Source organism: Oncorhynchus masou, chromosome 12, assembly GCF_036934945.1.
Source record: "Oncorhynchus masou masou isolate Uvic2021 chromosome 12, UVic_Omas_1.1, whole genome shotgun sequence".
In the NCBI taxonomy this organism is placed as follows: Eukaryota; Metazoa; Chordata; class Actinopteri; order Salmoniformes; family Salmonidae; genus Oncorhynchus; species Oncorhynchus masou.
In genome coordinates this window covers 8,850,548-8,861,381 of record NC_088223.1, presented here as the reverse complement: position 1 = coordinate 8,861,381, position 10,834 = coordinate 8,850,548, and the positions used below count along the sequence as shown (strand labels likewise).

General features: G+C 39.0%; 1 long non-coding RNA gene across 1 annotated transcript in view; it reads right to left on the bottom strand.

Moving 5' to 3' along the window:
- Positions 1-8,391: 8,391 nt before the first annotated feature.
- Positions 8,392-10,834, bottom strand: part of LOC135549025 (uncharacterized) — a 6,278-nt gene continuing 3,835 nt past the window's right edge. The window contains exon 4 of the long non-coding RNA XR_010456920.1: positions 8,392-8,566. This is a non-coding gene — a long non-coding RNA (uncharacterized LOC135549025). The remainder of the gene's footprint in view (positions 8,567-10,834) is intronic.

The following is a 10,834-nucleotide window of genomic DNA, read 5'->3' as shown; positions in this document are numbered from 1 at the left end:
TTATCACATCAACATAGCAGGTATCCATACAGTAGTGTTATAATGTTATCTCATCAACATAGCAGGTATCCATACAGTAGTGTTATAATGTTATCTCATCAACATAGCAGGTTTCCATACAGTAGTGTTATAATGTTATCTCATCAACATAGCAGGTATCCATACAGTAGTGTTATAATGTTATCTCATCAACATAGCAGGTATCCATACAGTAGTGTTATAATGTTATCTCATCAACATAGCAGGTATCCATACAGTAGTGTTATAATGTTATCTCATCAACATAGCAGGTATCCATACAGCAGTGTTATAATGTTAGCTCATCAACATAGCAGGTATCCATACAGTAGTGTTATAATGTTATCTCATCAACATAGCAGGTATCCATACAGTAGTGTTATAATGTTATCTCATCAACATAGCAGGTATATACAACATATACAGTAGTGTTATAATGTTATCTCATCAACATAGCAGGTATATACAACATATACAGTAGTGTTATAATGTTATCACATCAACATAGCAGGTATCCATACAGTAGTGTTATAATGTTATCTCATCAACATAGCAGGTATCCATACAGTAGTGTTATAATGTTATCACATCAACATAGCAGGTATCCATACAGTAGTGTTATAATGTTATCTCATCAACATAGCAGGTATCCATACAGTAGTGTTATAATGTTATCTCATCAACATAGCAGGTATCCATACAGTAGTGTTATAATGTTATCTCATCAACATAGCAGGTATCCATACAGTAGTGTTATAATGTTATCACATCAACATAGCAGGTATCCATACAGTAGTGTTATAATGTTATCTCATCAACATAGCAGGTATCCATACAGTAGTGTTATAATGTTATCTCATCAACATAGCAGGTATCCATACAGTAGTGTTATAATGTTATCTCATCAACATAGCAGGTATCCATACAGTAGTGTTATAATGTTATCTCATCAACATAGCAGGTATCCATACAGTAGTGTTATAATGTTAGCTCATCAACATAGCAGGTATCCATACAGTAGTGTTATAATGTTATCTCATCAACATAGCAGGTATCCATACAGTAGTGTTATAATGTTAGCTCATCAACATAGCAGGTATCCATACAGTAGTGTTATAATGTTATCTCATCAACATAGCAGGTATCCATACAGTAGTGTTATAATGTTATCTCATCAACATAGCAGGTATATACAACATATACAGTAGTGTTATAATGTTATCACATCAACATAGCAGGTATCCATACAGTAGTGTTATAATGTTATCTCATCAACATAGCAGGTATCCATACAGTAGTGTTATAATGTTATCACATCAACATAGCAGGTATCCATACAGTAGTGTTATAATGTTATCTCATCAACATAGCAGGTATCCATACAGTAGTGTTATAATGTTATCTCATCAACATAGCAGGTATCCATACAGTAGTGTTATAATGTTATCTCATCAACATAGCAGGTATCCATACAGTAGTGTTATAATGTTATCTCATCAACATAGCAGGTATCCATACAGTAGTGTTATAATGTTATCTCATCAACATAGCAGGTATCCATACAGCAGTGTTATAATGTTATCTCATCAACATAGCAGGTATCCATACAGTAGTGTTATAATGTTATCTCATCAACATAGCAGGTATCCATACAGTAGTGTTATAATGTTAGCTCATCAACATAGCAGGTATCCATACAGTAGTGTTATAATGTTATCTCATCAACATAGCAGGTATCCATACAGTAGTGTTATAATGTTATCTCATCAACATAGCAGGTATATACAACATATACAGTAGTGTTATAATGTTATCTCATCAACATAGCAGTTATATACAACATATACAGTAGTGTTATAATGTTATCACATCAACATAGCAGGTATCCATACAGTAGTGTTATAATGTTATCTCATCAACATAGCAGGTATCCATACAGTAGTGTTATAATGTTATCACATCAACATAGCAGGTATCCATACAGTAGTGTTATAATGTTATCTCATCAACATAGCAGGTATCCATACAGTAGTGTTATAATGTTATCTCATCAACATAGCAGGTATCCATACAGTAGTGTTATAATGTTATCTCATCAACATAGCAGGTATCCATACAGTAGTGTTATAATGTTATCACATCAACATAGCAGGTATCCATACAGTAGTGTTATAATGTTATCTCATCAACATAGCAGGTATCCATACAGTAGTGTTATAATGTTATCTCATCAACATAGCAGGTATCCATACAGTAGTGTTATAATGTTATCTCATCAACATAGCAGGTATCCATACAGTAGTGTTATAATGTTATCTCATCAACATAGCAGGTATCCATACAGTAGTGTTATAATGTTATCTCATCAACATAGCAGGTATCCATACAGTAGTGTTATGTTATCTCATCAACATAGCAGGTATCCATACAGTAGTGTTATAATGTTATCTCATCAACATAGCAGGTGTTCATACAGTAGTGTTATAATGTTATCTCATCAACATAGCAGGTATCCATACAGTAGTGTTATAATGTTAGCTCATCAACATAGCAGGTATATACAACATATACAGTAGTGTTATAATGTTATCTCATCAACATAGCAGGTATATACAACATATACAGTAGTGTTATAATGGTATCTCATCAACATAGCAGGTATCCATACAGTAGTGTTATAATGTTATCTCATCAACATAGCAGGTATCCATACAGTAGTGTTATAATGTTATCACATCAACATAGCAGGTATCCATACAGTAGTGTTATAATGTTATCTCATCAACATAGCAGGTATCCATACAGTAGTGTTATAATGGTATCTCATCAACATAGCAGGTATCCATACAGTAGTGTTATAATGTTATCTCATCACCATAACATGGTACTGTTAAAGCAGAGGACAAAATACAAGCCGAGATCAACAGCTCTTGTTTTTAAACCTGACTACAGTAAAATAAGCCTATGCAACATTAACCAATTAAAAACAGTTCTGGAGCAATGAGGTTTGTACAGCAGGTTATAGGCCCAATACGTTATCGCTGCATATTGTCTTTGCTTGAATTGCCCTGCCAATGTCGTTCCTCTCAGACCGTTTGGAAATTATATTTTTTAAATGTAGGTACAGTGCATTCGGAAGGTATTCAGACACCTTGGTTTCTAACATGTTTTTTTTTGTTACTTTACAGCGTTATTCTCAAATGGATTAAATAAAGCAAGTACCCAAAATACTCCACAATGACAAAACCTTATTTTACCTTTATTTAACTAGGCAAGTCAGTTAAGAACAAATTCTTATTTTCAATGATGGCCTAGGAACAGTGGGTTAACTGCCTGTTCAGGGGCAGAATGACAGATTTGTACCTTGTCAGCTCAGGGATTTGAACTTGCAACCTTTCAGTTACTAGTCCAATGCTCTAACCACTAGGCTACACTCTAACCACTAGGCTACACTGTCGCCCCGCTAGGCTACTCTAACCACTAGGCTACACTGTCGCCCCACTAGGCTACACTCTAACCACTAGGCTACCCTGCCGCCCCAATGACAATGACAAAGACAAAACATTTTTAATTTTTATGTTTGCAAAAAACCTCCCCAAAAAAACAGATATACCTTATTTACGTCAGTATTCAGACCTTTTGCTATGAGACTCGAAATTAAGCTCAGGTGCATCCTGTTTCTATTGATCGTCCTTGAGATGTTTCTACATACATCTTCATTGGACTCCATCTCTTGCTCAGTAAAGGACACCAGGGACAGGTGAAAAACAAAGACGCTAATCAGGGAGAAAGTCTTGGTTTCCGAGAGTTGATAAATCAGTGGAGACGATGGTCACGGTCTGCATCCTACGCCAAGCTGCAGCGCCAACCAATCATAGGGAACCTTTAAAAAAAGGCACACCTGCCATCAACACTGGAAGAAAGTGGCAGTTGATTTATGTGGGCCGTTTCCCTCTGTTGAGTACCTGTTGGTGGACATAGATGAATACTCTAGATATATCTGGAGGCAGATATTATTCAATCCACATCAGCTCAGGAAACAAATTCCACATTTGAATCGAATATTTTCAACCTTTGGAGTTCCTGTCGAATGTAAAAGGGACCCCCCCCCCCCCCTTTTCCAAAATTCAGAGTTTTCCCATTTATTTTTCTAAATATCTAGGTTTAAATGCAGAAAGATCATGTGAATGCTGAGGCAGAGCGTTTCATGCATACTCTTAGGAAAGCCCTCAGGACAGCTCACGTGGAGCTTCCTGGTTAACTTCCTGTGTAGCTTCCTGTACAACTACCGTGCTACACCACATTGCTAAACAGGGATGGCTCCGGCTGATGTACTGTTCGGCAGGCCAATGAGGATCAAGCTGCCTGAGTTTTGCACACTCTTGGCATTCTCTCAACCAGCTTCATGAGGTAGTCACCTGGAATCCATTTCAATTAACAGTTGCGCCTTGTTAAAAATTAATTAATGTGTGGAATTTCTTTCCTTCTTAATGAGTTTGAGACAATCAGTTTTGTTGTGACAAGGTAGGGGTGGTATACATAAGATAGCCATACTTGGTAAAAGACCAAGTCCATATTATGGCAAGAACAGCTCAAATAAGCAAAGAGAGTCCATCATTACTTTACAGTTTGTTTCGATTGCTAAACGACAGTGGGCACAACTGGAGTCACATGTGCAAAACTCTAACTACAGTCTGCACTACCAACAGTCACCTGAGCTAAACAGTTCACATCACCTGCAAAACTCATTCCAAGCAACACAACTCTTAACACATGGCTCAAAACACACTCAGTGCAGCCAAACACTATGCACAACCCTCACTGAGATAACACACACTGTCACTCAGAACACACTGAGAGTAAAAACACTAGCATCAAACACCAATACAGAAAATACAAACTTTTCATCTTTACAGTTTGAACAATTTCAGTGACTTCATACAAAGTAATATTTTCTTCAAAGAAAAGAGTGACATTCTTTCACATGATTTATTAAATTTTTTAGAACATAACAATTCTTTAAGGTAAATGAAAATTAGCAGTTTGCTTCAATAGTCTGTAGTAATTTACGGAATTACAGTAATGAGAAAAAAAAGGTAGAAACTAAAAGTGTAATTCGAACAAATAATTGAGGGGCTAATCTTGCCTCTCTCTAGCATCAGGCCACAGGTTTTCTTCAACATTACATCTAATGTTTTCTCTTGCCATGCACCTGGGGAAGAACCTTCTGGAGTGCCTTATCCATCCCTGGCAGTCCTCTGGACTCGTGTCCTCAGATCCGGTACGCATGGCTTCCAAAAGAGACATTTGGTCATGTGGGTGGTGACCAAACATTTTCCACCTCCAGGCAGAGAAAAACTCCTCAATTGGGTTGAGGAAGGGTGAATATGCATGCAGGTGCAAAACCACAAATCTGTGATGTGCTGCAAACCAATCTGTGACAGCTGCAGAGTGGTCAAAAGCAACGTTATCGCAAACTATGACAAAAACTTGGGGGTTTCTTACTGGCTCCCCCTGTTCTGCTGGCACTAGCTGAGCATAGAGCTGTTCTAGGAAAGCTATAAGCCTTTCTGTGTTGTATGGGCCAATGAGTGGTGTGTTGAGAAGCAAACCATCATTGGCCATTGCAGCACACATGGTGATATTTCCCCCCCTTTGGCCTGGAACCTCCACAGTGGCCCTTTGACCTATAACATTCCTTCCTCTGCGCCATGTTTTGGCAAGGTTAAATCCAGCTTCATCGATAAATACAAATGAATGTGGTCTTTCCAGTGCTTCCACCTCCATTACTCTCTGAAAAACAGCAAGTGCACAGTTTTACTGTAGAAATGCTAGTGTTTTTTTTACTGTAAATATTTTGTATAGCTGTGTACGTAACCTCAGACGTCTTACCTGGACATATTGGTATCTTTGCTCTTTTACCCGTTCACTGTTTCTCTCGAACGGTACAGTGTATAACTGTTTCATTGTAACTCGGTGTTTCTTTAGGACTCGAGCAATAGTTGTTGTGCTGACAGAATTAACATTTTCAAATATGTCATTATCAGCCAGCACTCTATCTTGAATCTCCCGCAGTTTTATTGCATTTTTGACAACAACCATGTCAACAATAGCATTTTCCTGCGCATCTGAAAATATTTTTCCTCTTCCCCCTGTTGGGGGCAGCCTTTGGGTCCTGTTATAAAAATATATTTTACAGTCAAACTTACTGTAATATATATCTGTGTAAATATTCTATAATTGCAATACAAAATAGATTCCTGTAATGTTTTCATTTACTGTAAGGATGTAACTCTCACCTGTTTGTATGATGGAAAATTCACATTACAGATGCCACTGTGGATCTTTGCAGATTGGGTTGCACCCTCAACCCTGCCTCTCTCAATGAGAGACCATGGTTCACGACATGGTCTATAAGTGCAGCCCTTATTTCATCTGAAATAACAGCTCTTTGTCTTCTTTGTCTTCCTCCACACATCCGCCCTCTCCCTGCCACCCTTCTCCCTCCACGAACCCATCTTCCTTGTTCCATTTCCAAAATGAGTCTTTCTGAGCTCTACCTATATATACTGTAATATGTGTGTGTGTTCACTAACAAGTCTAAAACAAGACACCTGCTTAGCCTTTCAGCTGAAATTGCAATCAGCAGTGTTTGAAAGGCACAAGGCTGAAATCTATTCCGTTTTGAATGTGTGGTTCACAGTTTTGACAGCAGTGTGTTAGCATTTGAACAAAGTGCTGTAAATCCACAGTGTTGTGCAGGTTGTGGTCAAAGTCATGGGATAAGTGTGTAGAGTTTTGAAAACTGTGTTCAAGCAATGAAAAACGACCTAGAGTTTGGTCCACATGAACTGCTGCTGTGCAGACTGTAGTTAGAGTTTTGCACGTGACTCCAGTTGTGTCCACTGTCGTTTAGCAATCTAAAAAAACTGTAAGACATGAAGGTCAGTCAATCCAGAAAATGTCAATAACTTTGAAAGTTTCTTCAAGTGCAGTTGCAAAAACCATCAAGTGCTATAATGAAACTGGCTCTCATGAGGACCTCAACAGGAAAGGAAGACCCAGTGGTACTTCTGCTGCAGAGGATAAGTTCATTAGTTACCAGCCTCAGAAATTGCAGCCCGAAATAAATGCTTTACAGAGTTCAAGTAAAAGACACATCTCAACATCAACTGTTCAGAGGAGACTGTGTGAATCAAGCCTTCATGGTCGAATTGCTGCAAAGAAACCACTACTAAAGGACACCAATAAGAAGAAGAGACTTGCTTGGGCCAAGAAACAGGAGCAATAGACATTAGACCAGTGGAAAACTGTCCTTTGGTCTGATGAGTCCAAATTAGCGATTTTTGGTTCCAACCGCCGTGTCTTTGTGAGATGGAGAGTAGGTGAATGGATGATCTCCACATGTGTGGATACCCGTGAAGCATGGAGGAGGAGGTGTGATGGAGCTTTGCTGGTGACACTGTCAGTAATTTATTTAGAATTCAAGGCACACTTAACCAGCATGGCTACCACAGCATTCTGCAGTGATACGCCATCCCATCTGGCACTTAGTGGGACTATCATTTGTTTTTCAACAGGACAATGACCCAACACACCTCCAGGCTATGCAAGGCCTATTTGACCAAGAAGGAGAGTGATGGAGTGCTGCATCAGATGACCTCAACCCAAATGAGGTTTGTGAGTGAAGCACAGAGTGAAGTGTAAAGCATGTGTGGGAACACCTTCAAGACTGTTGGAAAAAGCATTCCAAGTGAAGCTGGTTGAGAGAATGCCAAGAGTGTGAAGAAAGAGAATGATGGAGTGATGCACCAGATTACCTGGCCTCCACAATCATCCGATCTCAACCCAATTGAGATGGTTTGGGATGAGTTGGACCGCAGAGTGTAGGAAAAGCAGTCCAATAAGTGCACTATGTGGGAACTCCTTCAAGACTGTTGGAAAAACATTCCAAGTAAAGCTGGTTGAGAGAATGCCAAGAGTGTGCAAAGCTGTCATCAAGGCAAAGGGTGGCTACTTTGAAGAATCTAAATCTATTTTGATTTGTTTAACACTTTTTTGGTTACTAGATGATTCCATATGTGGTATTTCATGGTTTTGATGTATTAACTATTATTATACAATGTAGAAAATAGCCAAAATAATGAAAAACCCTTGAATGAGTAGGTGTGTCCAAACTTTTGACGGGTACTGTATATATATATATATTCCTGCTCTTGGCCCTGGTAAGCCTTACCCTTTGTCTTTCTAGCCCAGTAAGCAAACCTGGTTGAAAACACACACAATCACTCACACACCGTTACAGTGATGCTTGTATGAACTTGAACAAAGTCACAGAGAAACACAGCAAGCAGAGAGGTAAGTGTAAATCCAGATCTTTACTTAAAGTCTTGACAGAAACAAGGCAACAGCACAAGAGTGCACTAAACAAAACATAAGACCTATGCAAGGAGCCAATCCAACAGAGGAACCTAAATAGCCAGGCAACCAGGTGACCAGAGAAGGCAATCAAACACAGGTGAAACCAATCAGAAACATTCAGGGTAACCTGAAAACGAGAAACAAGGTTAGAGTGCCCTCCAGTGGTAACCTAAGGAAACACACTCAAAATAAAACACAAACTGTGAATGAGTCCGGGGTGAGTCCGGGGTCCAGAGTGTCCCGAGCCGGAACCCAGGACCGCTCCTCAGGACCGTAACCCTCCCAAGGAAACACACTCAAAATAAATCAGAACCTGTGACACACAATGTCTAACACACAAAACTGGTTCCAAAACATGGCGTAGTTTTTGTGTGAAATGTTGTTTTCAATCAGTTTTCTCTTGTCTTACACAGGCTCTGATAATTTCCATGGTCACAATAATTCTTATTGATAATTATCTGAAGGACAAACTGAAAAAATGTATTTAAAAAAAAAAGTCTATGTAGCGTCACCAGGGTCAAAACATGAACATCTACGTAGCGTCACCAGGGTCAAAACATGAACATCTACGTAGCGTCACCAGGGTCAAAACACGAACATCTACGTAGCGTCACCAGGGTCAAAACACGAACATCTACGTAGCGTCCCCAGGGTCAAAACATGAACATCTATGTAGCGTCACCAGGGTCAAAATGTGAACATCTACGTAGCGTCACCAGGGTCAAAGTGAGCCGGCCGTGTTATCAGCTCAGATATGGTGGAACATGAATTATGAGTAGTTATATCTACACACAGACACCCAGATACATGTCATTACCTCTGAAAATGCCTGGGACACTTCTCTGTATGTTTGCGTGAGTTTGTGTGTGAGATTATGTTTTCCTTTGTTATTTCCTCTCGCCGTGTCAACAGAAGCCCCGTTTATACCTGGTTCTAACATGCTTCCTTCTTCCTGATCTTGTCCACATTCTAATTGTGCCCACATTTTCAGACAGGTGCAGGTGATTAAAAGACACAGTGTGATCTGATCTTCCTGATGACCTCCGGAGGAAGTGATGTAGCCGGAACTGGACAGAGAAACCATTTATATCCTCATTATCCAGTCCTCCAAAGTCATTGACAACAGTGGCTAATGGCGTTATATTGTGTCTTAAAAATGAATAAATATTATTTTGAAACAATAGCTGTCAAATAATTTCCAATCATTTGCATACAGGTAGGGACCAGACAACGAGACACATTTTAATACCAGGGTTCGACATATTTCTGAAAATGTGGGCACAATCAGAATGTGGACAGATAAGCACAAAGGACGCATGCTAGCGGAAGGTGTAAACAAGACTAAAGTGACAAAGGGCCAGGCTATGAGATGTGGATGACTTTTCATTGTTCATTGTTGCTGTGCGTGTAACAGTTAAAGGGAATGCATCCCCATTGACTACGGTATGAAGACTGAGGTTGCATCTCAATTGGCACCCTATTCCATTGACCGTGATCAAAAGTAGTGCACTACATAGGGAATAGGGTCGAAAGTAGTGCACTACATAGGGAATAGATTCAAAGTAGTGCACTACATAGGGAATGGGGTCTAAAGTAGTGCACTACATAGGGAATAGATTCAAAAGTAGTGCACAACATAGGGAATAGGGTCTAAAGTAGTGCACTACATAGGGAATAGAGTCAAAAGTAGTGCACTACATAGGGAATAGAGTGCCATTTGAGATGCAACCTGACTCTTGACTGAGAGCAGATATGAACTTCAATGATTTATTAATTCTTTTAGTATTTTATTTTTCAAACAAAATGTAAGTAGCCTACACAATAATTAGATGTGTTTTTAAATCACTGGACATCAGTGAGAGGTATAACAAACCCGCTACGCCAGGCAGGTAAAAACATTTCCTTTCAATGCAAGTTAAAAAAAAGCAGGTGCTGCAAAGTGGATGTGCAATATCTGGAGCATATTTCAAATATGGTGTAATTGCAGACCACAAATTGGGGCGTTTCTTGATGTGGGTGTTCCGTGATATCAGGAAACGCCCATTGATACCTGCCATTGGTCAGTTTCGGTGTTGTGAGACTGATGGTTTGTCAACACAGACAATTTATTGACATAAAGGTTACGATAGCTTGATATCAAGAAATGTCATTGTCTGAAAAACCAGCTAATTACGTTCTGACATTTCACCCTTCTTCATATTTCAGACTTGTTTCAGATATATTTCAGACATTTTCAAGACATATTTCATTACATTGTTAGATTATTATTATTTTTTTTAAACGTGGAGCTCGGCGTCACTCTGCGAGAGTTTGTCACATTATTCATTTTCCATTGCAGCAGCACAGGCATTTTGAAAAGTCCCTTTTTAACAGATGTATCTGTCGTCTGCTGGAA